This window comes from Aricia agestis, chromosome 16 (assembly GCF_905147365.1).
Source record: "Aricia agestis chromosome 16, ilAriAges1.1, whole genome shotgun sequence".
Classification (NCBI taxonomy): Eukaryota; Metazoa; Arthropoda; class Insecta; order Lepidoptera; family Lycaenidae; genus Aricia; species Aricia agestis.
The window spans coordinates 13,960,659-13,986,832 of record NC_056421.1 but is presented as its reverse complement, the minus strand read 5'-3'; the positions used below and the strand labels follow the sequence as shown (position 1 = coordinate 13,986,832).

At 36.2% G+C, this 26,174-nt stretch overlaps 1 protein-coding gene and 1 long non-coding RNA gene across 4 annotated transcripts in view; both read right to left on the bottom strand.

The window, feature by feature from the left end:
• The window catches only part of LOC121734801, an 86,069-nt gene that overhangs the window by 33,639 nt on the left and 26,256 nt on the right, over positions 1 to 26,174 (bottom strand). Inside the window, exon 1 of one of the 3 annotated variants that reach the window (XM_042125419.1) lies at positions 7,498 to 7,552. The exons of 1 other annotated variant lie outside the window; for it this stretch is intronic. The gene's annotated coding sequence lies outside the window, so the exon portion shown is untranslated. Of the gene's footprint in view, positions 1 to 7,357; positions 7,400 to 7,497; positions 7,553 to 26,174 lie in introns of those variants that run through there. One more of the 3 variants, XM_042125418.1, reaches the window with a different exon arrangement.
• Positions 245 to 24,860, bottom strand: LOC121734802. The gene is made up of 5 exons (XR_006036787.1): positions 24,849 to 24,860; positions 10,495 to 10,502; positions 8,676 to 8,680; positions 7,144 to 7,146; positions 245 to 503 (listed from the first exon to the last, which is right to left on the bottom strand). It is a non-coding gene; the product is annotated as an uncharacterized LOC121734802 (long non-coding RNA).

Here is a 26,174-nt window from a genome sequence, read left to right as displayed (position 1 = left end):
ATGTTTTACACTACTTGTGACACAGTTTCAAGGCTGCCAAATATAACTGTTACCTGGAGTTTAACTGTCGGTTAAACTGTCGTTAACTCTACGTGTTAGGTCAAGCGGCTAGACTTTTGCCCGTTTTCACCAACGACACCTAAAATTTAGGTGTCCCTTAAGGCTATATAAGGGGCACCTAACGCAAGTTTTGTTTTCACCGAAGTTTAAGTAACACCTTAACCACTATAATTTAGGGGATGAATTGACAAGCCCGTAAAACTTAGGTGACGTATATTTTGATTAAAACAACCTATTATGCGATTCATCTGCCAAACCATTAGGTGACCCTTATAATTTAGGGGATGAATTGACGACCCCGTAATGCTTAGGTGACGTATGTGGCAACGACGACGACGTTAGATGACGGTTGCCTTGACAATGAATCTGTTATCGAATGGCCGTCTAATATTTGACTTGTAAAATAGCGAACTCCCATAAATATCTTTATATTTATCACAAGCCTTCCTCTTTAATCACTCTATCTATTAAAGAAAACAGCAATTAAAGGGAACAAAGGGACATGTGGACAGAAAAAGCGACTTTGTTTTATACTATGTAGTGATATACGTCACCTAAGAGTTACGGGGTTGTCAATTTATCCCCTATATTATTGAAACAAAACTGACGTTAGGTGCCCCTTATATTGTTGGTGAAAACGGGCATTATGCCCGTTTTCACCAACAACACCTAAAATTAAACAGTCAGCTATACGAATATGTATTGAAATACTAAAAATCTTATAAATATTTTACAATGCAAAAGTTTATCTGTTTGTTAATACATATTACATATCTAAAAACCAATGAACTGATTTGGATAAAAATTGAACAAAAGAAAAGACAAAGAGTAGTTTTTACTGTGAAAAAATGAATTTGCTGGCCACGTCTAGTGTCTTAAAAGTGATAATATTTTATCGAAATAAATTATTGTAGGTATTAGAATTAAGATGACAAGGCTTCAAATACCATTGCTTAAAAAATTGGTTTCATTTTTATAATGGAAACATTTTATGTGATTTCTTGCCAAATTCGTATTAAATTAGTATTGACAAGATAGATGTTAGTCCGAATTAGGATACAAGAATCTAGAACACATTAAAGTTCAATTAGAAGTCCTTATCTATTGCATATAGAGGGCACGTGGCCACACTATATAAGTAGTACATAGTAACTAAACACATATTATTGTTATAATATTATGAGGCAGTAAAGTTCTTTTCACAATATTTCATTTCATTAATTCTTTTTCGCGACAACCGTAAATTTTTCCGGGATGAAAAGTATCATCTGTCCTTTCCCGGGACTCCAAGTATCTCCATACTAAATTTCAGCAAAATCTGTTCAGCTGTTTGAGCGTGAATAATAATAATAGCTCCCACACCGGTTTCGGTGACGGTGGTCGTTTTCATTGAAACCAGGCGCAGGAGTAATTTTATAGTGCCCAAGTGTGTGCGCAGTACACAAGAGCACTCTCTATTCCTTTACTCTCATAACCCAGTGGGACGGAAGACCGACACGACCGGCGAGAGATCAGGCGCAGGACCGACTTTTTACATGCCCATCCGACGCATGGATCATCTTACTTGTCAGACAATCAGGTGATCAGCCTGCATTGTCCTAACCAAACTTGGAAATAACATGTTTCCAACGCGGGAATCGAACCCTGCACGACCTCCGAGTCAAGAGCCGCGCTCTATACCACTAGACCACGAAGGCGTCTTGAGTGTGAAGAGATAACACACAGACACACGTATAATATTAGTATGGAAAACATATTATAATCTTACGAAATTGTCTCTATTTTGTTCATCTTTGTCTCAGTTGATCTAGTTGTAGTGATGATTAGCGGTCACTGGGCAGGCGCAGGCGGCTGCAGCGGTATAAAATTGATATCATTACTATCATTATCTTGCCCGGGTTTTTATGAAAGTGGATTACTAGGAACGATGGAAAGCTTGGCCTGACTGGCGACACAAATAGGCATACTACAAGTGTACCGTACATACTACATAGTATGTGCACTGTGCAGTATACTATGTAGTCCCTATGAAGTCTATGAAGTCTATTCTCAAATTGCCGAATTCGGTCCGTCGCGGTAGAGATAGAAAAAGAGTATTTCCTAAAAAAAAAGTAAGTGATAATATTTTACGGCGTGTATGTGTCCTGAATACAGAGTTAACTGTAAAAGGGCAGCTCTGAAAGAGCATTTTTTTGTTATTTTTATGGGCAAACGCTCGAGCGTCAGGAATTTTCACATACAAAAGTTAAAAAAGTTACTATTTCAGCGCTGCTACTTTGACAGTGAACTTAATACGAGGCAGAGCCATGCTTCGGCACGAATGGGCCGGCTCGACCGGAGAAATACCACGTTCTCACAGAAAACCGGCGTGAAACAGCACTTGCGCTGTTTCGCCGAGTGAGTGAGTTTACCGGAGGCCCAATCCCCTACCCTATTATCCTATTCCCTCTTAAAAGGCCGGCAACGCACCTGCAGCTCTTCTGATGCTGCGAGTGTCCATGGGTGACGGTAGTTGCTTTCTATCAGGTGACCCGTTTGCTCGTTTGCCCCCTTATTTCATAAAAAAATACAGGGGACTCATACACACCCTAAAATATAATCACTTAGTTTTGTTACCTTTTGTATAACTGTTCATCTGATTTGCTTTACTAAACTGACAGAGCTTATTATTCACTTAATTGTGTTAGATTGTATATAAAACAATACAATGAAGTAACGCACTAGTCGTAACTATTCTCACGACAGAGGAGGATATCCGAAAAACAGCAATAACAATAAAACGCAATTAACCGTATCACGAGTCACGACCCATGGTTTCATTCTGAACATTTTTGGATTGGTTGAAGTGTTAGAAGTTTACAATATACTAAAATCTGTGAGATTGGGCACTAGGCTTGAAAATACTAAAAGCCATGAGAGTAGACGCGCTTTATATAGATATACAGCTATGTGGTCCTGTGGTAACCTGTGGTCCGTGGACCCCTGGGGGTCCGCGAGTATACGATTGACTCTAGCCATACCGGGGTATGGCTAGAGTAAATTTGTTTTCTCACTTTTTGCCATCAGATTCTGGTAGATCTATAGCCACATACAATCAGGACATTATCCGTTCAAAGTCGTCTCCGTCCGTTCTCCGTTCAAAGACATTATCGGTCTTCAGCGCTTTGACAGTGATTCTTAAAATTTATTTAGCATTAAGGTCATGTCAGAGGTTAAATAACTCTGAATCGATGCTTGTAACTTATAATGAACAAAAGAAAGGCGTTTATTTTAGATTTCTTCTTTACAAGACAGAAGTTATTAACATTATAAACATGAAAGATAATGTTCGAGTTGACGAAGTTTAATAAACCCTAAATCTATTTTGATTAAATTGTGTTTGAAGGCTTTTTTGATTGAAACAAAACTCCTAAATTTTATATAAGGAAAGCCTTTTATGCCGAAAGAAAGAACGGTAGCTACGCTCGATGAAATACATAGATTTTAGTTTAATATAATACTTTAAGACTTCAGACTAATCCATATTGGTAATGTTTGAAGGCAACGGTTTCGCCGCAACCGGTTTGTACGGTACCGAGCACAATAGCAGGTTCAATTAAAACCTACCATGATTTACACATTTCCCAAGTAGGTTAAAAGGTGCTGCGGTCGAGTACAGCTGTTTTGTGCGGACTGCGGTGAATACAGCTGGATAAAAAGTAAGGTTTGGTGAAATTAGTTTTAGCGTATTTCGGACATATTTTTTTTAATAAAAAAGGGGACAAACGAGCAAACGGGTCACCTGATGGGAAGCAACTACCGTCATCCATTGACACTTGCAACATTAGAAGAGTTGGAGGTGCGTTGCCTTTTAAAATAGAATTAAGAATATTATCTAAGACGTTTAGGTTGAAAATTCTTAAGTTTTGAATAGTCAAAATTCAAGTGTAAGCCTAGAGTTATGTTTTGGCACGAATGTGCTAGCTTAACAATACAGTGGCCTAAAATAAAATCCGTGTGAAACAATGTTTGTTCTATGTTTAACTAATCTTAAGAAGCGCAATATTTAATAATAATTTTCAGAAGTTCCTTGTAAGTCATCAGTTTTGCGAGAGATCATGGCTACTAGCAGCAAATTTGTCTTCTCGTTTCTTTAGTCATTCCATAGAAATATGTACCTATGTGTAATTTTATTTAATTCACAGAAATACTTAAGTCCTCATCATTAGTCAATAAGTATCCCTTTATAACATTTATGCAGGTGCCACGAACGTGAGGGGAAAGAAGGCGTTTATTTCATATTGTGTATGTCTGTGTGTGAGAGGGAGGGGGGGTAGTTTATAGGGGTTGGTATTAGCTGACCTTTACAGATAACGGTGGTTCAAATGTCACAACCGACGTGATGCTATTTCTAGACCTGTCTAGCTTATCTAGAAATTACTTTGAAAGCATATATTTAATGCCTAGATATTACACCTTTTAACCTTTTTTACTATAATATGTTTTAATTTTTAAATTTTAATACTTAGATAAAATAATATTATATTATATAACATACATAGTTTTAAATATTATATTGATTTGAATTTGTTTCATTTATTGAAACAGACAGACGGAAAGACATCGAAGTCTCAGTAATAGGGTCCCGTTTTTACCCTTTGGGTACGGAACCCTAACAAGCTTTTCATAGTTGTCAAAACATATTTTGCAGTATTTTGCCTAATTGTGGTTTTTATTTGATTCTATTTTTGCCAAAAAAGATATATTTACGTTAGATAGAGTCACCAATTAAAAATAATAAGGATTCAAGCACCTTTTATCCTTCATATCAACTGAAATCACTTTAGGTCGTATTGTGCAGGACTTTCAAGTAGGTATTTTAAAAGTCGTTACTTGGATATTTTCTAAGCGATCCCACCGCTGCCCCCTTTTTTGGTCCCTCGAGGGCTTAAATATATTAAAGTTAATAAGACGCGATATTACCGAGGCATTTCCGTTGCCACACGCAGATTGTTGCCAAACGAAAGTAAATCTTAACGCGTACACACAAGATAGAGGATTGCAAATCAATGAATGGTGGCCGTTCGAAAGCTTTTACAAAGTAATGCGAACGGAAATACACCTTGTATGGCAGGGTTAAAGTTCATATTTCATTGACTTCGTTGAGTAAGTGAGTCGGCAGATGTTTGTAAGCTCTTTTTTGTCAGACATCTGCATTTTTATTTAAAATCTATATGTAAAATAACGTAATACATGACTAAAAGTCTTTCTTAATCGTAAAATATAATTCCTATGCCTTCATAGTTTTTTTTATTTTTTTATTTTTTTTATTATACTTTTTGCACACATCAAGGTACAGAGGCGGGCTTAATGCCTTTAGGCATTTTCTTCCAGCCAACCTTTGGGTGAAGACGATAGAGACGAGATGTGGTAGATGCAAAGTTCATCTATAATTTTATCAACATTAATAAATACATACTATAATAATTACTATTACATACTATACGGATACACATAGTTAGTTTTTAGTTTTTCTTAATATTATATTTTATTAAAGAAATATAAGAATAAACATTCGTGTATGTTTTTAAACATATTTTTTTTTTTATTGAATCAATTAGTCTATCAAAGAACAATTATAGCTATACTATAAAATGTGTTCCTGGTGTAATACCAAAGATGTGTAGACTTTTTCTCTTTAGCTGAGCCTTTCTAATACCTATGCGGTACTTTAACGCGTTCATTGACATCTACATGTCCTAAAAACTCAGCACATATTGAATTAATTCATCTGAATATGCAAATGATTCTCACATTTCCTAATTAGTGAACTAACCGTTTGGACACGAACGAGCGGTAGAAAGGACATCAACGGGCGCGCACGTCGCATGTCATATTTTGTAGATTTAAAACAACATCCATATTCCATACTTCCAAGTTCCATAATAAACCATACTTAATTAATATTAAAAAAGCTAAAGTGTGTATGTCTATCTGTCTGTCTGTCCGTCTGTCTGTCAAACCGCTGAACCGAATTTGCTGAAATTTGGTATGGATATATTTTGAGTCTCGGGAAAGTATATCCATGCCCACATGGATAGTTTTTATTTTGGATAAATGTACGGTTCCCGCGCGATAAACGAGTTTTGGCGCAGCGGAGTTGCGGGCGTCATCTAGTTACGTATAAAATTGAAGTTATTTCATCATTAATACTAGGAACCGGTGGTAGGCATCATATAGGATATTCTGAAAACATTTATTTTAAATTCATTCAGAAATAAAACAATTTTTGATTTTAAAAATCAAAAAAATGATTTTTGATTTCGATTTTACTTAATTTAGCTTAATATAAGGACACAAATTTACCAGAATTATGCGTACGAAAGAGTGTAAAATTATTTAAGTAAAGTTGAAAGTCTAGAAACAATGATAGAAGCACATCAAATTATACTCTATCATAGATTATTATCCACATTCGTTTAAGGTTTTGCACAATTTATATTTTGTCGCTATGAAACATTTGATTTTTTTATGAAGCAAAATAACCTTATATCCTTTAAAGCTATTATAACGTTTAAAGCTAATAATAGCTAAAGGATAATGTGAATTATAAATAGGATTTGGCCACAACGGGTCTCTAGTTATTAATTTACCGTTACATAACTTAGTCCTTATAAGAAGCCTGTCCGTTTCATACACATCTAGTATTGCATGTCGTAAGCGCATTCAATTAATAATTCACACGATTTAAAATTTACTGTTCTACACATAAAATAGGCAAATATTTTATATTAGATGACGATTACGAACTCCGTTACGCCAAAATTCATTTATAGCGCGGAAACCTTACGTATTTTCGGGATAAACAGTATCCTATGTCATTTCTCGGGATTCAAAGTATCTCCATATCAAATTTCAGCAAAATCGGTTAAGCGGTTTGGGCGTGAAGAGGTAACAGACAGACACACTTTTGCATTATAATGTTAGTATGGATTACTAAACTTCACGTTCCCATGATTCGGGCAATAAAGATTGTGGGAGATAATTATAAAACAAAAGCAAAAGCGGTCGCCTCAGGGTACAGCCTTATAGAGCTTTACATACGACCTCGTGTGCGCTAAACTATTATTAACCTGGACATTGACGCTTAAAACATACGTGTTTAGTAGCCACATATCCTTTGTTTGTAGCAATGATTCGAACGTAAACAATAATCTTATTGTAATAATATAGAGCTAAGTAGAGCTAAATTTAATAGAGTTGTAAGCTGTAATCAACTCGTTTCAATGCTCGTTAAAAATCAACTCAAACTACTTACGTTACAATCCCACTTTTCTCTACGTAGAGACGGAAAAACTAGTTATCTCCTTTACACAACCATTACAACATACTGGATTAACTAAATATCAACCTCCTTTTTAGGAAGTCGGTTAAAACACAGCACAAAACGTCAATCACCTGTGAAGGCGGCGCGCGAACTGCCGGCGGAGCCTCCGGAACCCGTTCCGAAGGCTTTCGCGCCGAGCGTGCGCCCGTATACAGCCTTCTGCGTCGCGTTGATCACTCTAGGACCGTTGGTTTGGTCCCTTGTAGGAACATCGTGTGACAAACTAGGACCTTCGTAGGAAAGTCTGGAACCTTCATGTGACACTCTAGGACTTTCGTGTAACACTCTAGGACCACTTCCATTTAACACTCTAGGACCACCTTCGTGTGACATTATAGGACCACCTTCACGTGACATTCTTGGACCATCGATTGACATTCTAGAACCATCTTCATGTTGTATTCTAGGACCAACTTCTTGTGACATTTTTGGACTAACTTCATATAGATTGACGCTAGGACCACTATTCATTGAATTACCTCTAGGACCACCATTAAGTGTTGGATTCATGGTGTAAGAATTATTATGAACCCTTCCATTGATTAATTGGGTATTATTGTCGATTGGTTCAATGACTTCTATGACTCTAGGACCAGTGTCGTGGGTTGGTTCCATATCGAGTCTTCCATTGCTGAATCTTGAGTTGGTATCAAGGGTAGGATCAGATAGTCTTGGACCACTAAATTGCCCATTCATTCTACCGTTAATTTGTCCGTTGACATTAGGGCCAATATCCTGTGTTGGTTCCAAGACTCTAGTATCGTAAATTGGCTCCGATATTTCATTTATATTTCCATTGACTCTACCATTTTCAAATTTTCCAGGACCAACGTTAAGTGGCTTGTTGAATTTAGGACCAATGTTCAATGACTTCTCCATGAGTTTAGGACCAAAGAGTATTTGGTTGGCCTGCTGCAGAAGCTTCTTCTGGATGCTCTCCATCTCGTTCTTGGATGATTTGGAGTTCTCTGACAACTTCGCGATGAGGTCATTAACGCTGAAGTCCATTTCGTTCGTCTGTCTGTTCGTCTCTTTCGTCGGAGTGTACTTTATGTCTTTACTTCTCCTTTTCAATTTCCTCACTGTTTTTGCCATTACATTTTTATTATTTTCCCTGTAATTTTGCCTGTAAGTTTTAATTAGTGGATGCTTGTTACACAAAATTATAATAAGGAAGTAAAAATAACATTATATTACTTTTTATATGAATTATATATTGTCTAAAATATGACAGTTTCCTATGATATACGAGTACTTTTATTTGTTTTGATATAAAATTTACATAAATTGCATATAATATGTTACATAAATAAGTACATTAGGAATACGAATAAAACTCGGTTGAAATAGTTAATCGTTACTCAACGACTAAGAAATAGTTGAGTTTGATAAAAGTTATGATTTATGAGGGCGGTCTCAACGCGTGGGCGGCGAATGCCGGACTTTTAATTACAAGTAACAGGTAGAGACCTGAGAAGCCTCTATGTAGAGTGCCGTAGAAAACCATTAACGTTTGTTTTAGTTATTAATTTTGAAGATTTTGTTGATTATCAATTTTAGTAAGTGAATAGTAAAGTTTTAATAAATACTAATATTCTTAGTACCTACGTAGAAAATAAATAATTATAATTCTATAAAATGACTACCATATTATAACATATTTGAAACTAGAGGACGCTCGCAACTCCGTTGCGCCAAAATTCGTGTATCGCGCGGTAACCGTACATTTTCCGGGATAAAAAGTATCCTATGTCCTTTTCCGGGACTCAAAGTATCTCCATACCAAATTTCAGCAAAATCGGTTCAGCGGTTTTAGCGTGAAGAGGTAACAGACAGACAGACACACTTTCGCATTTATAATATTAGAATGACATAATATACTGCTGAAAAATATTGATGTTTGTAACAAATATAGCGTATCACTAAGTTTTTTTAAATGAAATAAGGGGGCAAACGAGCAAATGGGTCACCTGATGGAAAGCAACTTCCATCGCCCATGGACACTCGCAGCATCAGAAGAGCTGCAGGTGCATTGCCGGCCTTTTAAGAGGGAATAGGGTAATAGGGGAGGGTAGGGACGGGAAGGGAAGGGAATAGGATAGGGTAGGGGATTGGGCATCCGGTAAACTCACTCACTCGGCGAAACACAGCGCAAGCGCTGTTTCACGCCGGTTTTCTGTGAGAACGTGGTATTTCTCCGGTCCAGCCGTCCCATTCGTGCTGAAGCATGGCTCTCCCACGTATGAAGTAGGCTTATAAAGCGACAAAATGTACGAAGTAAAGATTATAATCAAAACCAATGAGACTCAACAAACGTAACTAAACTTAACAAACTTAACTAGACTTAACAAACGTAACGAACTAAACAAACATCAAATATGGAGAAAATGTCCAAATAGAAAAAATAACTTATTGGACACTGTATCTAGTAGAGAGCTTTCCATTACCCAAGAGACTTTATCAAGGAAGCTTATTATACCCGTCGATCATGGAAAAACGAGCCGGTGACCATATGGGGCTTAATGAATTAACTAACATAATATATAACAATACTATATTACTTCTAGCAAGTTTTAGTGTTTTATATAAATATACGAACGTACGGTTGTTAGTTTTTTTTACATTGCTACTTGCCTCTTTTACGGGTGTCCACATAAAATAATAATGATTGCTATTATATTCCTACAGGCATTCGATAGTAGTGCGATAACAATATTCTCGTGTCCTTGTAAAGGAGATTAGTTGCGACTTGCGATGTGCCAATATGTAAGAATGTCGAACGTAAGTTAATTCCTTAAAAAAAACAATTCTGTAATATTATGGCCTGTTTCACCACTTCCTGATAAGGCTATCCATCAATTAACTTGACAGATCAAGTATTGAGAATCTGTCAAAAAAGTTGTGAAAAGCCTATTAGGCACTTTATCAGAAAGTGGTGAAACAGGCCCTTCATCAGGGCCCGATCTAAGGGGGAGCGAGCCGGGCATTTGCCCAGAGCGGCAAATTTGAGGGGCGGCAAAATTAACTTATTCCTATCTTCCTACCTAGCCATTACGAATCCACCACACAAGTATACCTTTCAATCTTATATATAATAGGTTGGATAGTGGGAATATATTTTAAGTTTTTAAGAGTATACTTAAATATTCCCCCATTATCCCCCAACAAAACTAGCTTATGGCTTGTATGATTTTCTGTATGTCAAGGGCGGCAAAAATTATCTTTGCCCGGAGCGGATAATTAGCTAGATCAGGCCCTGCCCTTAATCTAATGAATTATTTGAATTAGAACATAAAATATGTAAGAAAACTATTAGTTAAGTATTAGTTTAACTTTACCGAATATTATATAACGAACAGTCTTGACCAACATGACTAACTAACCGTAAAGCTACTGTTACAACTTACAAGTAAAGTAAACAATTACATGCGATAATAATATCGCAATATAAAGTTGTATGAAACTTAGAACGCAAATAATATGATAACTAAAACTAATAATTTTTTGTAGCTAAAAATAATATTATTTAAAAAAAAACTTGCTTAAAAAACTCATCCTAAAACAAAAGATTTTAGTTATAAAGTACATATTATGTCCGTTTTCACCAACGGTCTCCTAAGGCTAATTGTCCCCTAGCGATCTTTGCGGGTCAAATATTTCTTAAAACAAACACATTTAAAAAAAAGTAATGTTTTGCAAAAGTTCTTACGCCCTAAGGACGAACGTGACACACAAAAATTCGTGAATCTTGAAGGATATGTATTATGTACCCTTAATGGCCGCTAGGGGACCACTTAGCGTTAGGAGGCGGTTGGTGAAAACGATTTTATCCTGGGAATTACTGAGGTTGAAACTAATATAACATAATCTTAAGATTAGAATATGCATTCGAAATAAGTTGGTACGTTAGCTTTATCTAAAACCTAGACACGTAGCGTCAACGGTTCAATATTGGAGTAACAGTTTATCTTTAACTAAACTTGGCTACCATTTACATTGATATATAATAAGATTGTTTTTCCCTAAACCTTGCAATCAGAGCCAAGGATTTCCATAGAGAAAACGTGTCAAAGACAAGATCTACATTGTTTGGCGGATCTGCGCCGACTGGCCGTAGACAATGCCGTAGACCAGGGGTTCCCAATCTTTTTCAGTCTGTGGCGCAGTTACGCGTCTAAATATTTTGTCACGGCACCCTACTTTAACTAGTTATTACAATAAGGTACATAAATAAACACCTTTAATGATTATTATAGTTAGTTTAAGCTGGTTAATAATAATAAACAAATATTTAATCATCTGCTCGTTTGTCTAATTCATATTATAATTTTATTTTATAATATTTGTGGTTTTGGATAGTGATGGAGGAATGACTCGCGGCGCGCCTCTCTTGCCTTTCCACGGCGCACACTTTGGGAACCCCTGCCATAGACAATAATTAGTGACTTTTTATGTTTCGTTAATTATCCATTTTATAAGCTAATACAATCCTACAAGAATTGTCTTCTGCGTGACCAAATTAAGGGGAGTGAGTTAGGGAAAATCTTACAAAGGGGGGAGAGGAGGTAAAAAGAACCTCAAAAATGCCTCACACAATTATTGGCGCTCCTTGCGGGATTTGTTAAAATAAATACTTTAGGCACTGTCAAATTTCCATGTTAAAAATAAAATAGTACTTAATATTTTAGATAGGCATAAAAATTAGGTTCGTTATCTTTAATAGAAAACTTGATTATGGAAGTTTCATGTTAATTGTTATTATGTAATAATAACAATCCTAAAATAGATCATGTGAGGGCTTATTTTAAATAATGATATTCAAGAAATTTACATATTTTCACTTGCAAAACATGAATTAAGAGTCCTTAGTCCTACGAAAAACCCTGTTCAGAACTACTACCGTCGAAATTACTAAAGCAGCTTTGGTAAATGCTATGAAAATAGTTACCAAAATAAAGAGTTAGGCACCAACATACTTTAACTATAACAAAATATGAAATGAACTGTCAAATCTCTAGTTAAAGCACAGTATAGCAATATGACATAGGGACTAATATTGCTATACTGTGGTTAAAGTCAATAACGGACGCCATTTTTTTTTTATTAAATAAGGGGGCAAACGAGCAAACGGGTCACCTGATGGTAAGCAACTACCGTCGCCCATGGACACTCGCAACATCAGAAGGTCTGCAGGTGCGTTGCCGGCCTTTTAAGAGGGTATACGCTCTTTTCTTGAAGGTTTGCAGGTCGTATCGGTCCGGAAATACTGCTGGTGACAGTTCATTCCAGAGTTTTACAGTGCGCGGCAGAAAGTTACGCGAAAAACGCACTGTGGAAGACTGCCACTCATCAAGGTGATGAGGATGGTATGTTTTTCGCGTGGGACGATAGCGAAAAGTTGCAGGTGATTCCGAACAATTCCTCAGAGCACTCCCCGTGATACAACCGATAGAGGATGCAGAGTGAAGCAACATCTCGGCGTAATTCCAAGGGGTCCAAGCTGTTTGAAACACTATGGCAGTCAACAATTCGAGCAGCCCTTCGTTGGATACGATCCAGAGGGAACAGTTGGTATTTTGGCGCCCTTGCCCAGAGATGAGAACAATATTCCATATGAGGCCGAACCTGCGCCTTGTAGAGTTGTAGGCGTTGGTCCGGACTGAAGTACTGTCTCGCTCTGTTAAGAACGCCAAGCTTCTTCGAGGCTAATTTGGCCTTACCCTCAAGATGATATCGGAACTGGACTTCGCTCGATATGTTGACGCCAAGTATCTCAATGCTAGGGGAGATGGTTAAAGATGTGCCCTCGAAACGAGGATAAACGACCATTGGTGACTTTTTAGTAGTGAACGCGCAGACTTGTGTCTTGGCGGGGTTGAATTGGACTAAGTTACGTCTACCCCACTCAGAGACCTTCTCCAATGAATTCTCCACCTTAGACGCAAGTTCGTTTCGACTCTCAGTGACATTTTGCCGAGAAATATTAGGGGTGCCGGTATATACAGCATCACCTGTACTATTATCCGCATAGCAATGAATGCCTTTGGTTTGTAACATGTCATTGATATGCAGTATGAATAGAGTAGGCGATAGCACACAGCCCTGACGATAAAACAACGCCTTTGGTGCAACTTTAGGTAATATACAAGTAAAATTAATAAAAACCTCACATAAAGCTGTGTACCTATATTATAATACCCGATAACAAAGGAATTGTATGGCTTAAATTCTTAAAAAAATGGTATGAGAAAATATGCGCGGTTCTTACAAAACCTAGTGCATTTTTTATTAGCTTAAAAATGTTTTGACTTCAGCCCTTTTTGCTTTCTTAAAATAAACGCACGGAACCTCTTATCACGAGACCGTCTCGCGCTTGGCCCGTTGCGTACAATAGGCGTTGTGTGTACATTGTATGTGTGAGAATTTGTTACATACACCGCGCCTTTCTATATTGTAATCAATTCGATCTTCCGTCCTTTATAATTTAACATACAACCACAATAAAGACATATACAGTAGTGTAACTTGGAATTAAATTAGTGCAACACAGAGACAAGTTCCTCTCACTCCATAACTCCAATGTTCTACTCCCTAAGGTTATTTGGAAGTTTTGGAACCATAGTTTTGCAACTGTTATGTGCGTGTATGCTTGGTGGTTCTAGTTTGCAGAAGGTGTACTGTTTATTATTTTTAATGTGATACACAGTGGTGAGAGCTGGTTATTTAGAGGGAGACCTTAGGCTCTATAATAATTAGGAATTTGATTAATGATCTTAAAAATTTTAGAACTAAGTAAAGCCGATATAAATGAATTTACATCATGTATTCTATTGGAAATAAAAAATCTAAATCAAAAATTGTAAACAACATTTCCTTCAGTACTTTCGCATTCTCTCTCTACTCTATAATATTATATTTGACTCCCATTATCCAAGTTACTTAAAAAACTGTTTTATATTTCACAATTATGATAGAAAAGAGCTCCGTTCCTGTTCAAACCTTGTCCTTAACGTCCCTATCCATCATACAAAATATTTTAACTCCTCCTTTACCGTTACGTCCATTTTACTCTGGAATTCTTTACCCGCCCATATAAGGCAGGCGAACACTTTAAATAATTTTAAGTCATTGCTATTTAATTACTATTTTAACTTATCTGTCAACGATAATAATTATTGTTCTTTGTAACGTATATATCTTATAGTATGTTTGTGTTTATAGTATGTATTGTATTGTATTTATTAGTATATTTATATTATATTATTTACGAACTTTTGCCCGCGGCTTCGCTCGCGTTAAGAAGTATTATTATATACAAACTTTCATCCCCTATTTGAACCCCCAAGGGGTTGGAATTTATCAAAATCCTTTCTTAGCGGATGCCTACGTTATAACATCTACCTGCATGCCAAATTTCAGCCCGATCCGTCCAGTGGTTTCGGCTGTGCGTTGATAGATCACTATGTCAATCAGTCAGTCACCTTTGAGTTTTATATATATAGATTTATTTTATTATATAATATTATTGCTTTATTTAAAGTGCTTTTGTTAGATTCTTAATTAAAATAATTAATATTATACTTTTGCACATCACCGTGTTCCTGGATTTAACACTGTTAAGAATGTTAAAAAGTTGCCTGGAAGAAATTGCTTCAAAGTAATAAGGCCGCCTTTGTGTACATGTCTGATTTATAAATATTGTTATAAATCAGACATGTACACAAAGGCGGCCTTATTATACGTTCTATTTATAAGATGTCATCGTGTGAATCCTTAAGAGAAAAGTTTAAGGAAATAAATATTCTGACCGTCGCATCTCAATACGTCTTGGATAATGTATTGTATGTAAGAAAGAACTTAAATAATTTCAAAAAGAATAGCGACAATCATTGTTTTAACACTAGGAATAAGAACAAATTAGAAATACCAGTAATCAGACTTAGCAAAGTCAGCAAATCTTTTAAAGGCCAATGTAATACGCCTGTACAATAGAATCCCAGTAAACGTTCAAAATCTCTCTATCAATAAATTTAAAAAAGTTGTAAAAGAACGTTTGTGTACTAAAGCTTATTATAAAATAAATGATTTCATCGACGACAATACACCTTGGGAATAGGGTGGTTCTTACAGGCTACTTGAATACTCTTTATAATTCCTGTTGTAAATAGATTTAAGTCATAATATTGTTACAGTTCGACAAGGCTTTAAATGAACGTGGCGAGAGGGGGAACTAGCGCTGTTTTCATACAAAAACGTCATTTTTGACAGTTCTTCTTTACCAGCAGCGCCCATTGACATATTTATTTAAAGCCTTGGTGCACTATTTATGTTCAAATTGTAATTTTCCATCTTTTTAGTAAAAGATGGCCCCGTGTGAGTTTCTTACGCCGGTTCTTCTCGCCGGGTTATTTCCCGAACCGGTGGTAGGCACCTTAGTATCGACGTTCAGAAATATTTTTGTAAAAAAATTACTCTGAATAAAAAATATTTTGATTTTTTGATTGATTTGTTGTTTATCTTTAAGTTTAACTGTAACTTTTGTGCACAATAAAGTATATTTGTATTTGTACTTTCATATTTTTTCTAATATTGGGCCTATGGCTATATACTACATATTATATCCTTTTCTAGGACTCAAATTATCACCATTATTAAAAATCAGCAGTGGTTAAACGTAAATAGGTAACATACAGACCCTTTCACATTTAAAGGAATGCAAAGCTTACATTCTTTATTAACCAACCAAATTCGTTCATAATTATTTTCCCGCAAAAACTAGCTTTAATCTTCACAAAACTATGAGAAGATATAGGTTTATAATTCTATTGTTGTGATAACCAATAATTTGGATTGCGACTGGGAAGCGCAGTACAAGACTTACGTAGTGCAATTAACATGTAATTGTACATTATCGTGGCAATTATTATGTAAAGATGTTACGTTACTGTGTAGTGTGAGTACTATAACCCTTATAAAGTAACTACCTAATACTACCGCCGTATATATCGTATCAATTATACGGGGCTCCCATCGTGTGTAAGCAAAAATTAATATATGGGCCAAGACATGCTACGCTTCTGCTGAATACCCTAATGTAGGGTACGAGTAAAAAAACCCCAAAATGATCGGCAATATGCAGGTTGATGGTGATGAACTAAGTTAGAAATACTCTCGATGATGACGTCAGCTTTCAAACAAAAAAATCTATGTTAGATCTTTGTCTTCAATTTGGATACTACGACGCCATGGACAGACACACACATAGGCATATAAACAGACAGATACGACAAACTTTTACCCCACTGTTTTTGTCTTAACAAGATCCTCAATTGTTAAAATTGTTGCAGATCACAGTAGTTTTTTCACAAATCTACTCCCCAGATCCCAGATTTACGAAACACAGATTTTAAACAACAATAACAGATCCTATGACGTGTATCTGAGACCGGAACCCGAGGTAAGACCATTTTTTGCCGCACTAACCCATGTGGGATGCAGATGCACCAAATGTTTTAACTTAAAGCACCCTCACTATATACCGCGGGCAAAAACAATAAGGTGTTGGTATTTTGTGTTACTTCTATTGTGTTTTTATAATCTTTTCGTGTCATCTCTGTCCCGGCAAACATTTCTTCGCCATATAAAGTATTTCACCATATTATTTTATTGAAGTGACTAAATAAGTACATGTCACCATAGCAACGTCCATCGCTATCCCGTCGCACAAACTATGGTCGCCGTCAGTCTCGAGTTGTAATAATTTACTATTATTTATTCAACAAATGCACTTATCAATATAAAAAGTACCCAGTAGCTGATTCTCAGACCCACTGAATATGCATATAAAATTTGGTTAAAATCAGTAAAGCCGTTTCGGAGGAGTACGCGGCCTAACATTGTGACGCAAGAATTTTATATATGTATGTATAAGATAATATTGCAATCCATAGTAATATTAGAAATACGAAAGTGTGTCTGTTGCCTCTTCAGGCCCAAACTGCTAAACCGACTCTGCTGAAATTTGGTATGGAGATACTTTGAGCCCCGGGAAAGGATATGGCATACATTTTATCCTGGAAAAATATACGGTTCCCGCGCGATCAACGAATTTCGGCGCGATGGAGTTGCGGGCGTCATCGAGTATAAATGTAAGAGCCATAATGCTGTAGTCCACAACACCAACCAGTCAGTCTCTATTTTAGTAGTAGTCTACACTCTACAGCAATCATCATCACCCCTTAACCTAGCTCAGGCTATTTTCTCAATGTAAACCTAATTAGACCCTGTTAACCTACTGCGGCTAAAATATGATGATTTACATTTACATCCTGTAACATACGAAGTAACCTTCTGAGCTGCGTTTGACCTAGATTCTTAGTAATCACTAATCGCCGTCTGACCTACCAAACCTGGGTTCTTAGTCAATTAGCATTCGATAAGTTGACAGTTCGCTGTCGTAAGACGTAAATATGGAACTTCACATCGCAAGTGCCACGACACTCAGCGATGCTATGTCAAATTACGTGTAATTTTTATTGTTGTCGAAACTAGCAAATGGAATTTGAGTACTTTATAGAATCGCCGAACAAAATGTATGGAATTGACATAAGCGTTCGTCAATATGACGTTGACGTTCGACTCGTCTAATGTCAATTCAATACATTTTGATCGGCGATTCTATAACGAAGAGATAAGGAAAAGATCTTGGCTCACCCCCCTGGGCACTTAGTCAACTTATATTTAACAATTTTGACCCCAAAGTCAACATGAAAAATAATATATTTTTCACATATTATGTGGAATACTCTTATTCTCTCTTCTTCTGCGTCTCTGCGCAGTATTTCGAATTATTCTTCATTTCTAACTTCGTTATCGAAACTATTAATTGCAAGTCGTACTAAGTACCCTGATATTGCGTAACTAGGATTTAAAACTAAACCGATCGAGCCATTAAAATCAAGTATGTAATAAATTCGTTAAGCTATTTTAGAGGTGCTAAATATTGAAGTGTTTTTTACATTTAGACCGAAGGTTAAAATTGCTCGTCTAAATTAACCAAGCGCTATCCAGTAATTTTTACGTTATTAATTAATTTCATTACTATTTTTAAAGTTATGTTTATTTGCGTCCAAACTGCTCGACTGATGTTTTCCACAAATATAGAGTAAGTACCAATAACAAGCCTACTTTTTAGCGCTGCAAAATGTAGGATTCCTGCAGGTTTCAATACGTGGAGAGGGTGCATTTAATGAAGACATGAGTGTATAAAGTTAATTTGAAAAATAACGTTTCTTTTGTATAAATAGAGGCTTACGGATTTCAAGACAAAAAAAAATCATATTTTATGTACTGCCAGATAAATTATCCAGAAGATGAAGTATGTAAGTTACGAGATTTGTCCTAATTATAAGGGGAAAATGAGTAATTGCCCTTAAGTTATAAAATGTTAGTTATCACACACTTCATCCTCTTACGCTTCAAATATTTATTTCACGGGATTCAAACCCACTACTTACTAGGTATTAATAGTCACTACCGTTACATTTTATGATATAACTGTTTAGCACAAACTGTAATGTTTAATTATGTAAACTCACGTATTGTTTCGTGTTAACTGGGATGGTTAGTTTAACCTCGATCCGCATTTACTTGTTACTTTAACTTGGGAATTTACAGGTGCTCAAGTAGTGAGAAATGGGCTAATTATAAAAAAAAATAACAAAAATCATGTATGCATACGAGTACTTGTTGCAGTAGGTTTCAGAAAAGTTCCAAATTTATAAGCTGTGAGCCAGGCAATGAAAAGTTAATATTACTTAACTAAATTAGATCAAATTAGCTGAGTTAGGACTTAGGTAGCTACGATGAAAATACACAAACAGGTACGTAAAAGTTATAGCATTGCTATTTGCTGTGTTTTCATCAGACATATAAATATAGTCTGTAGACTTATTATGATTTTTAGTAAGAAATGTTTTGGGTACACTGAGAAATATTATTATTCGGATATAGGTCTGCGCAGTTTTGGGTCAATACGTCTACAACTCGTTTAACATGCAAAAAATCTGAAAATTTTCTTATTCAAAATCTGCAACTTCTATTTTAATTCATAAAATTTAACGTATGAAGAGTCACAATATTATTTTGCAGAGTAATACAGTATCAGTACCATAAACCTGAATAAAATAACTCGTGAATGAGAACATCGTGGTTATAAGAAGTCCAAACTAAATGATTGGAATGAATTATAGTTATCGACCACATTGAGAACTCCAAGTCTCACCACAAATGGTCTATACCACAAGTTAAATCTTTCCCATGAAGGCTGTAGCCCTAAGGGCAACATTACAAGATTTTGAGAAACCATCTAGATAGTAATAATTTAATTATAATAGTACATTATTATATATAAGTACTTAAATAATAATTAATTTGTTTTATTGTAATATTAATAATTAAATAAGATATATAGTAATCATAAAATACATATATATAATAATAATAGTTAACTGGTAATTCATAGGTAATAATGATTGGTATTCGTGTATTAAAACTTATTAATTATTTTATGATTTCCTGTGATAAATATTAATATGTTTAACAACGAGTAAACATAAAATATTTAAAATCTAAATTATTTAAGACTTGTGTTAAATATTTAACCAATATAACAAACAAGCATCCACTATACCGATAAAATTCACCATTTTGTTATTTCCCGAAAAATCACATTTTCACAACACTATTTCATATCACTGAAATATTAATATTCTTAGTATTTTTTTCAACATAAAAAACTTTTTTTTCACGAAAATCCAACCCACACAACAGTAGAGCACGTAAAGGTCCGAAAGCACAAAATACACTGAGGCCGTGATTCGCAGCGGGCCACAGAGCTACCAACACACAGACGCGGCTTAAGTAAGTTTAGTTAGTAAATAACACGCATTGTCTGCCTTTGGTCAAGTTGCTTATTACAGTGGTATTGCTAAACCGTAGTTTTTGTGGCTTTGATGATTTTTAGAGAACTGTATCTTTTTACTAGTGTTGCTTAATGTTTAAACTCAAATTCAAATATCTTTATTTCAGACTACAGTTACTGTTTTGCATTTTTAGACTGTCTATTATTATTTATTGCAATATTTTCTTATTGTTTGGCTAAAGGTACAAATAGCAAATAAATTATGAAACTGAAAAGGTACAAAATTAAGTACTAAATATTATTTTGTTATTCGCTTTTCAGATGCAGAGAAAACTTCTCCGGTATCGTTTACTCAAAATTTTTATATGTATTTTTTTACTCTCGTTTATTATTTTGTTTCTTATTTCCATATCTGTTTTTATCTATATCGTGGTAACAATATTTTTGAGAATAATTTCACAAGTGGTTATCGTGTATTCGCGAGGTTGGGAATATTTCGTTATTGTTTGACAACTACGATTGTTTTTTTGCTGTTTATTGCTCTGTTTCTGAGGATTTCGGTAGGAGTTAATTTTTCAAGGTATAGTTGATTGGATTTTTTTTTGCAGTTGGGTAATCAGACACGCAACTAGCCTCAGAGACCGGGCATAAGTTTTCTGCGAGAGCTACATTTGTACCAAGAAGAAAACTAGTATTAAAAAGTTTATCTTGAAAAAATACGGTGCAAGCATATCGTTATCTTTAATTTTAGGTTTTTCTCGCTAAGGCTGGATCGGTGGTAGCTTACTTTGTTGACTTTCCAAAAAATAGCTTGTTAAGCTTAATGTACGACAAAATTTAGATTTTTTGATTCAATTTACTTAAAGTTCTGCCATATCTACGCCTACCTAGTCTACAAACAGTACAGTACCGTCAGTCACAGCTGGCTGCCCGCTAATGTGCTGAGCTCCGCTGCCCCCGAGGGTAAGACGGTGTTGCTGTCGACGTTAAGGTAGCCTGGAGAACTTGGCAGAATTTCACTTGAATTACTAGCTTTCTGTCGCTAGTAAAAGCAGAATTTCCCTTCAATTTGTATTAGTTTCCTATCGACATTACGAAAATTTGCAGTAATAGGCAAAAATTAATTTGAATATAATAATAATATGTTTCCTTTCGTCGACAGTCAGATAGCCAAACAACGTCGACAGGAAGGTAGCCTGGAAAACTGGTAGAAGTTCACTTAAATATCTATCAGCTTTCTGCTTAAGATGAAGCCGGTGCTCTCGAGTCTGTATTAATTGAATTAATTTCTAATCTTTGATGACATTTGGCACTGTTTTATTGTGTGTTAAGGGTTCAAGCGAGTCATTTAGAGTAAAATATAATATATGAAGGGCAAATTATCAAAAAATAAACCTGTTATCACTTATCAGCTTAAGATAATTATAATATTTTTGCAACATATTGCGCAATTTGGCAGAACTTCACTATAATATCTTTAGGGTCCCCGCAGACTTACAATTTAAAGTTGGCCGACTATCGTACAAACCACAGAAATAAATCAAGATAGAAGCGCCATGTCGCTCCAATTTGTATGAACACGAGCATATGGCGCTTCTATCTTGACCTATTTCTGTGGTTTGTACGATAATCGGCCAACTTTAAATTGTAAGTCTGCGGGGACCCTTATTCTTTCCGTGGTCATTCTGCCTCAAAAGTGACACATGGTCCTTACTGATGACGCGTGGCGGTAAAACGATTCAGAGAACTTGGCAGAATATGTAACACTTGAGATTTGATGGAGGATTGAGGGCTCGTTTCAACAGTATCATTACTCATTATACCTTAATTTTATTGATACAGTGTGGATTTAGTTTCTGAATAAAATTGTCTGTTTTCATTGTAAGGCAATAAACGTAAGGTGACAAACGTAAGTCTCTAGTCTTTCTCATGGTAATCAAATCTTTTCAAACTACGCCACTGATTTTGGTGCAATTTTTTCCAATTCTACTAATGCTAGAGTGATTCAAGAGGAAGATTTTGAAAGTGATTTAAGAGGAAAAGGACAATACAAAGTTTGCCAGCTCAGATAGTAAATTATAAAAATCTTAATCAACTTACAAAACCAGCCTGAGGTTAAGGATGTAATTTACTCTCTACAAAGTTTCATTTTTCTTGTGAGAACTCAGATATAACTTTAATCTCGTGTATGGCGAAAGGTGTACGGACGGATGTTTTGTGGAAACATCCTGCGATGCACCTTGTGCAATAGTCAGACGTGATGAGGATGGTGAAATAGGGGTACGTAACAACAAAATATTGATTAAATATAGCTAAGAACTGAAGAATTCATACTGTTAGTATTACGATTGGGAAAATGCCTGTCTATTGCTTCCACATGTTTAAAACCCTGAGGCCTGACTCCTGAGAATTAGGCTGCGCGCCCATTGCGACTTTTTGTAGCGATACGGTCGCGATGCAGTCGCGCATCGCGACTATATCGATGCAGATAATATGAGACAGTATCGCGACTGCATCGCTACAAAAAGTCACAATGGGCGCGCGGCCTTGGATGAATTTTCTTGTAGGAACAAAATTAATATTTCTTTGGTATTTAAAATCCTGTCTTTTTCCGGGATTATACCAAATTTTATTAAAATGGCTGAGCGGTTTTATATATTCATATTACATGGTAGTAGATTGATAGATACACTTTTGCATATTCTATTATAATAATAATATACTAGACTAAACTAAACGTGGCCTGTAAATTCTTTCATCCGAATTTTGTTTTCAACCATTCACCGTACGCCTAAAATTTGCATGTTTAACGTAACTTCGCAACAAGCCTCCGGTTTTTGCGAAATGCGGAAAACATTAAATAATTTATACAAAAAAAACTTTTTTATAGAATTTAAAAGGTCTTTACACCATAACCATGTTTTTGTCGTTTCGCTCAAACGATCACCCTCAAGTTTTTGTATAGATCTGTTTAACTATGCCGCGAACACTGTTAGAAGCTTTCATTAAATAGAAGATGGTACGTGCTACGGTGCGGGGCAAAAACTCATGCTAACGTGAAAATGTTGCTTAGTTTGTACGTTTGTTAACGGGCTTTGGCCCACCACACATTCCCACCACTGTATCTCCTGTGTCGCCTGGATCGACAGCGGTATCCAACCACGAAAACCCTTTGATATGATCTCAGTTAGCCCGAGGGACATGCTAAGGCTGTCTTGGGACCCGCAACGAAATAGTTTGCTGCACGTATAGTCGTATATAGTTTGTCATAGTGAAAATATTGGTCAAAGTTTGCTGTACAATTTTAGGCGCAAAACCGACTTTTTAGATGCCACCTACCTACCCTAGTGTACCCTTGAGTCTTGACGCAGAGATTATTTATTAATGAAGATTTTTTTTCCACGAATTGACAAAGATTTTTTTTTCGCATTTCTACTATTTACATGCTAAGCCTGAATATTATTTATCGAACATGGCGTAGTGATGATGATGATGTGTTTTGCGGCGGTTTTTATCTTCACCGTAACAGCTCGCGCGGCTCATATTGTTACGTTTTAATTATACTACATCGTGTTCCGACTATGGTGGATATGCTTTAGGTATTTTGTAGGATATTCATTAAATATGGATCAGAATGGCTAAGGTCTAACTAAACAGTCGTTTGAATACATTGAAAAAGTTGAAAAAAGCTCAGAGATTGACAAATTACTAAGAAAATAGAAACAAGTGTCCTATGTATTACTCATTTCCCAATTTCCTCTTCTCTAAGATGTGGCTGATAACATTATCGTGAAGAGATACATACTATTGAGATATTGTCTATTCTCTTGACTTCTAATTGTGCTTTAAGCTGGGAGTATAATAGTGTCTGGAAGTCTACAGAAAATTTAGAGCATTAAAAAAGGTCTTCTGTGCCGATGCAATAGAGTTTATCAAACACAAAAAAACTCTACATATTTTGTTTAGTCTTAGAGGCTCTTAAAGTCTTTTAAGCTATTCCTTGAAGCCTTCCAGAATCTGAACAACCTCGCAGAATCTGAACAACATTGCCAAATACTATAATAGGAACCTACAAGCTTTCTTTTGACGCCTCAATAATATAGGCCCATCTTGCGATATAAATCTTATAAAATTACAATATTATCTCCGAAAACAATGGTCTGCTAGTAATATGCTTCTAAGAATACTCGCCCTAATCACAATGGTTCGAAGTGGTCGCGCGCCGTCGAGCGTGGCGGCCGCTGTGTCGACTGACCCTTATGTACTTCACCATCACTTCACATCATCATCATCAATTGTCTTCACACCATGTCCGTCTGGTCCTGTGGTAAGCCGATGAAGGACTTGAGTTGCGGGTACCAGACCACGATGTATGTTATCAGTTATCACTGATGAGGCTACGCAACCATCGAGACTATCTGTACTGACCTGACCAAAAAATCGTAAGGGTCAATTTATACTAGCACAGAGTCGAAGCGAATTATTAAAACTGAACATAACAAATTCAACCATAACTCCAAAGCGTTAACGCACTTTATTACTTCTGAGAATGTAAAAAGGCGCGCGCATCCGCGCGAATTTTGCGTGTTGAATTTTCTGTGTTCAGCTTTTGGGAATTCGCTTCGCTTCGACTCTGTTTTATTATAAATTGACCGTAAGACAGAGGGGGGGAAGAGGGGGATTCACTTCTGCCGTCACTCCCGGAGTGTTATTGTATACTGAATATTACTCTATTGATTAGTTTACTCTTTACCTACAGCAAGTTAACACAACATTATATTATACCTACAGTACCGTCGAAGAAATTGATTCATAGGCAGATGACGGATCTACGTCATTCGGTCGGGTTATGTCAATGTCAAAGCGACCAAATTACGTAGGTCCACATCTGCCTAGAATTAACTTATCTGATAGTACAAGCCGTTGTTTTTGTTTATTTACTAAATAGTTAGACTCTTCAGTTGTATAGCAAGTTAACATAACATTATGTGTGGAAGTAATCAAATAGTAATTTAAAGCAAACACAAATGGGAGGGCAATTTAAAAAGTGTGCCGACATAACACTGTAAGACTTACGAAATGTGTTACGATATGGGTGTAATAGCGGCCAGGAGGGAGACGGTCTCGCGTTGTATGGTTCCGTACTAATAAATATAATTTAACTTTCTTTAAAGAAAGGTAAACTTGTCCGAAGTTTAACTCGTCGTGCAAAAGTTTTAATAACACATTAATTGTATTAATTGTGTGGAACCCAGAAGAAAGTGCAACTTGCACCAAAATTAGTTCGTCACCCGGGAACCGTACATTTTTTACAGGACAAACCTTGTTCTTTGTCCTTGCCTGGGATTGAAAGTATCTCCATGCCAAATTTCATGAAAATCGGTTCAGCGGTTTGGGCGTGACGAGATAACAGACAGACAGACACACTTTAATATTAGTATGGATTATTCGCATTTATACGTGGGAGAGCCATGCTTCGGCACGAATGGGCCGGCTCGACCGGAGAAATACCACGTTCTCACAGAAAACCGGCGTGAAACAGCGCTTGCGCTGTGTATCGCCGAGTGAGTGAGTTTACCGGAGGCCCAATCCCCTACCCTATTCCCTTCCCTTCCCATCCCTACCCTCCCCTAATACCATATTCCCTCTTAAAAGGCCGGCAACGCACATGCAGCTCTTCTGATGCTGCGAGTGTCCATGGGCGACGGAAGTTGTTTTTCATCAGGTGACCCGTTTGCTCGTTTACCTCCTTATTTTATAAAAAAAGTTTATAGCGGCAACAAAAATACAGTCATGATGATCATGTTAGCTATCTTGCTATCGCGA